Raw genomic sequence first — 5,727 nt, 5'->3', positions numbered from 1 at the left:
TTTGGTGAGTTCAATTATTACAGCTGCTTTCTCAAATTCTTGCCTCTGGGCGGCCAACTGTGGTTCAAAACAGCAAGTGGCAGCAGCAAAGATGAGAATAATCCTGAAGAAACGGCATCAAAAGTAAACAAGTTCCAAAATGGAGAGAAAGCTCAAATCATGGAGGTTTTAGAAATTTTACCTCAAAACAAGGGTCCACAATGGAGAAATGAATGGTGTCTCATTGGTGACTGGAGAAAAGGTGGAATTACAAAATGCCGGAAGGCAAACCTTGAGAAGTACATATAAAGTTCAAATTCCATGAGGGGAAAAAGAAAAATGGCTTCATTTCAGTATTCAGTAGGGAATACAGCTCAGGAAATATGAGCAGGAATTTTGAAGACAATGTAAGGCAACTGCGCTAAAGAAAATACCAATTTTCTTCTAGCCAAAAGAGCTGAAAACTCCCATGGTTTGAAGAGATTAGTCTGCAAGAACAACAAAGAGATTGATCTAAATCAGCTTAGCTGGCTCAGGAATTATGGGAGTTGAAGTCCACGAGTCATAAAAGAGCCAAGGTTGACTACCCCTGATCTAAATTAATGAAATAAAGAAATGGGATAATAGAGTTAAGAAGCAATTTAAAAAGAATGCAATTAGCATCTCTCTATTGCCAATAGCCTGGTCCTTTTCAGCAAATTTTTCTCAGTCTTTAATACACTTGAATTTTAAAAAAGTCTTATAAATAACCATACCAGTAATATTTAATTTTATTTAAATCCAAAATTAATTTTACTCAAATGTAATTAGAATCCAATTAACTTTAAATAAATCCAATTTATTTAAATTGAATTTAGACATTTCCTTATTCTTATCGTATCATAGAAAGGCAAAATCACAATAGCATTTAAATTTATATACCGCTTCATAGTGCTTTACTGCAGGGCTTTTCAACCTTTTCACCCATTGTACCACTTTTAGGCTATGACAATATCCGAGTACCACCAGTCGCCTAGCAAGGTGTCAAAAACATGATGACCAAAAAAAAAAAAAAAAAGGAAAAAAGTGATAAAGTACAGGTAGTCCTTGACTTGTTCACTTAGTGACTGTTCGAAGTTACAATGGCACTGAAAAAGTGCCCCCCAAGCCACAGCTGAGCAAGACACCTGCCTGCCCGCCCGGCGGCGCTCTTCCTCCTGTCCGAGGTTTTCATTGTTGTTAGCATTTCTGTTGAGGATTGGCAGTGGGGGTTAGGGGGTATTTGGTTTTTATTCCCCCCATCTGCTGGGTGGTTGCAGCAGGTTTTGGTCACTTCACATGACCCTGGGACACTGTGACCGTCATAAATATGAATCAGTTGCCAAGCATCTGAATATAAATCACAAGACCCTGGAGATGCTGCAACATTCCAGCTGATCGGCGCTTCTTCTGGGATCAGCAGAAGCGCCAGGATCAGTGCTGCTTTCCAGCTGATTGGTGCGTCTCCAGGGCTCAGCAGAAGCACAAGGATCAGCACCGAGCTCCAGCTGGAGCCTGGCGCTGATCCTTGCACTTCCGCTGAGCCCTGACAGCACTGCAGCTCCAGCCGTCTCTCGCTTAGGCTTGTGTGGTGATACCATCTGTTCAGCTCATTGCCCTCCCCCGCTATCACTTTTCTAGGATGGTTGCGTACCAACTGCCAGGTGCCAATGTACCACAGGTGGTACCTGTACCACTGGTTGAAAAGCCCTGTTCTAGATGCAGCAATCGGGCGTCTCACTGGAGCCTTCCAAAGACAAGCAGGGACGTAAAAGGTAGAACAGCCAGAAAAAGGGCTCGGTCCAGACACTTGGCCCAATACCAGAATAGAAATACTGAGGCAACAGCAAGAAGTATCAAATAACCACTAATAAAGTTGTGGGGGGGTTCACCTAAAAAAATGGCTGAAGAATAATGTGATAATTGTGTTTGATGTTTTGGAATATTTGAAAGAATATAATGGAAAACAATCAGGAATATTTCTACATGCAGAGAAGGCCTTTGACTATTGGAACTTAGCAAGATCCTAATTTTCTTCCTGGAGACAATGCAGTGCGTCCGGAGCTTTGATTTCTTCCCTGCCTGGCCCGTACATGCACAGGGGGAGGGGCGCAGGAGAACATGGGACCATGAATGCCCCCATTTCCACGATTCCGAACCTGATGAAGTTTTACATGTCTCCAAGCACGGTCAAGCCCACTTACCGAACTCCGGAGTCAGGTTTTGATCTCCATCCGTGCAAGGGTCCCTTGCACCCTCTTGGACTCCTGGGAAGGCTCAGCCTAAGGCTCGCAGTGAGGGGGGAGGTCGAGGGAGACCAGAATTGGACTCTGTAGGAAGGGCAAACGCACTTTCAGCCTTTTCAGCAAAATGCTATGCGCCTCTATCAACCTGATGAAAGAGTGCATGCTCAGTTCCCTTCTGAAGCGGGGGCGGGTGAGTGCTACCCTGCCTTCCAAACGGCTACCCCAGGAGCCCCCTGGTGGATCCTGCACGCAATGCTAGATGGACTCTGTAAGTGCGTAGGGGAGATCAACATGTTCCATGTGGGCCTGGGATGATGAGATGGAGAGTCCCTCTAACATTGTCGGTGTCCAGCAGGGAGCAATTTCTAGACTTTCCTTTTTTTTATTGTCGAAGAATGATCTGCGATCTTGTGAATATTGAGAAAATCTCTGTGGAGGCTCAAAAGAAACAGGAGCCTCTCTTTGAAGCCCAGGTTGTGTGATGTGGTTGTTGGCAAACTCAGCTCTTTTCAAATTCATGCCTCTGGGCAGCTAACAGTGGTTGAAAACAGCAAGTGGCAGCAGCAAAAATGAGAATAATCCTGAAGAAATTATCTTGCCTGAAAAAAGAGGCATCAAAAGAAAACAAGTTCCAAAATGGAGAGAAAGCTCAAACTCATGGAAGGTTTAGAAATTTTACCTCAAAAGAAGGGGCCATGATGGAGAAATGAATGGGAGAATGGTGTCTCATAGGGCAGGGCTTTTCAACCAGTGGTACGTGTAACACCAGTGGTACTTTGCCACCTGGCAGGTGGTACGTGACCGTCCTAGAGAACTGGTAGCGGAGGGGGAGAGGAATGAGCTGAAGCAGCAGCAGTGCTGCACAAGCCTGAGGGAGAGACAGACGGAGATGCAGGGCTGTCGGGGCTCAGCAGAAGCCTCAGGACCAGTGCTGGGCTCCAGCTCTTCAGCGCTTCCAGGAGCTGGAGGTGGCCTGAAGAGAAAAGGAGGAGGAGGGGGGAAAGAGAGCGTATAAAATGAGGTTTTGGTGGGAAAGGGCCAGCGAGCGAGTGCCCCATCCTGTCCCTGGGCACATGAAGAGGTAGCGAGCGCCCAGTATCACTGCTGACCGTCCCTGCAGATCAATGAGAAAGGAAAAAGGTAGGAGAAGCGCTTCCATTTCCCCCTGGAAGCCAGCACTCGCACGCTCGCCACCTTCTCCGTGCACCCCCAGGGTCCTGGGCAGAGACGGCAGGGGAGGCCCTCACTAGCTCCAGGGCGGCCCTGTGGATCTTAGTGCATTCTGGCTTTGATGGCCCCCGCCAGGAGATCAGCACCACGCCTGCTCGCTGACCTCGCCTCGCAGCCACTAGGCTTCCCTTTCACCGGGACTGCCCCTGCCTATATGTGATAGCGACAGCTGGCAGAAGCATGGCCACCGGCAGTGCTAGCAATCTCTCCCACTCCCGTCATCCTTTCCTGAGCATGGAGGAAGGAAAGAGAAGCAGGGGAGGAAGGAAGAGAGGAAGGAAGGAGCAAGCTGGGAAAGGGACTGCCTTCTGAGCACTTCTCAGGTTCGTTTTTTTAAACTGTCAGAGCCTCAGGGCAGGAGGCTTCCCATTTTGACCCCTCCCCGTCGCCTCTGCCTGAAGGGCCTCTGCATGGCTCTCAGCTTGTCTCTCCCAGACCTGCACATGTGTGTGTGTGTGTGCGCGCAGTGGTCTCACCTCTTGCAGCCCACGCTGTGACATTGGGGAGGAAAAGAACGGGAGAGGTAAGAGAAGCTGCGATGGGAGCTTCTTGCAGCCTTCCACGGGGCTGGGGGCGGGAGCCGAGGGGGGCAGAGGGCAATGCAATCAGCGGCATGTTGAGAAAAAGAAACAAGTACTCTACTCCAAAAAACCAGCTTTCATTAGTTTGCAGCCTGCCATCGCAGAAGGACTCTGTTGAGGGCACAGGGCTGCAAGGGGTGTGAGACGCACACACACCCTGCCCGCCCACCCGCTCGCACACATACACTCAAATGTAAACTATAGCAATGCTAGGGCAATGATTAAATATTTTCTTCTAAAAATTAGCAAAAGAATCAATATATTTTGGGTGTTTTGGGTGTTTTGTACTGCGCATGCCCGAAGATGGCAGATCGACTCCGGCTGGCTCCGTGAGATAGCGGAGCCGGCAGCGGGAAATGGGGCCTCGCAATGGGGGTTGGAACCGGCCGAAATGTGGACTTGGTGAGCTAAACTCTTCCGGATTCCCCCTGTGAGCGGATGGCGAGTGGATGGGGATTTGACGGCCTGGTAGACCCTGGTAGACCCCGCAGCGAGTTGTGGACGGGCGAGCGTTTTTAGCAGCCTGGTGGCCTAGCAGTAGCCCGGCGATTTATCCGGCAACCCAGCGACCTTCCCGGCCTTCTAGCAGCCCAGCAACCCAGCGACCCGACCCGGTGGCTTACCTTATGGCGGCATGGCGACCTGGTGATTTCCCGACCTGGCAGCCCAGCAGCTCTGGGGCGACTCGCCGACCCAGCAACCCGGCAGCTAGCAGCCCTGAGGCAGCCTGCCGGCGGCCCAGTAGCCTAGCGGCCCAAGCGTCCCGATGGCGGTCCGGTCCGGCGGCTTGGCAACCCGGCGGCCCGAGAGCCTGGTGGTTTGGTAACTTGGGGATGTGGCGGCTGGGGGTGGGCGAGCGGCCTGGAGACTTTCACTGCTATAGGATATGGCCGGCAGCCCGGCGGCCTGGTGGCCTGGCGGCCCAGCAACTTGGCGGCCCAGTCGTTTGATATTCGGTGGTTTAGCGGACCTGGTGATCTGGTTGAGGCTCGGCTGCTGAAGGCCGGCTCGGGGACCTGGTGGTATGATGGACGGTCGTGGTCGCGGCCTGTGGCCCGTTGGACTTGTCGGCCTGGTGGACTCAGTCGCGGCCTATTTATTGGGCGAAGAGCTGGCCCTGGAGTTTGCCCTGGAGAACTTGGCTTGCTTTCGGCTACAGACTTGCCTGTTGGGGGTTTGAAGAACTGGCTGCTTTGGGCCCGAATTTAGGCCTACCCCTACCACTTACCAAGGATTAATTTCATGAGGACTGTTTTTCTCCCCCGGTCCCGCTGCTGGACTTATCAAATTTGAGGGGATGTACTCAAGGTCAGATCTGCTGGCCTTGCGCGATTTCCCTCTCGCGCAGGCCTGGCCCAAATCATTGTCGAGGGCCTACCTTAATGAAGGGGTGTGGTGCCCTGAGAGGTGGTGTGCTGCAGTAAATGGGAAAAAACCCAAATTGATTAGATTTTTAGAGGGGTGTTTTGAAAAATTTTTAGGGGGTATGGGGAGGGGGAGGGGGGAGGTTCCCCTTAGGTCAGGACCAGCCATGTCTGGGGGTTGCGGTGTAGAAAGGGTGGGGGGGGGGGGGGGGGGGGGGGGGGGGGGGGGGGGGTTGAAGGAGGAGGGAGGAATTAGTACGGTCAGTGGGAGGGGCAGATATGGCGGGAGCAGAGGACCATATCAAGTTA

The sequence above is a fragment of the Protobothrops mucrosquamatus genome, unplaced genomic scaffold (assembly GCF_001527695.2).
Source record: "Protobothrops mucrosquamatus isolate PMUCROS unplaced genomic scaffold, P.Mucros_1.0 scaffold2970, whole genome shotgun sequence".
NCBI classification, from domain to species: Eukaryota; Metazoa; Chordata; class Lepidosauria; order Squamata; family Viperidae; genus Protobothrops; species Protobothrops mucrosquamatus.
This window is presented reverse-complemented; position numbering follows the sequence as displayed.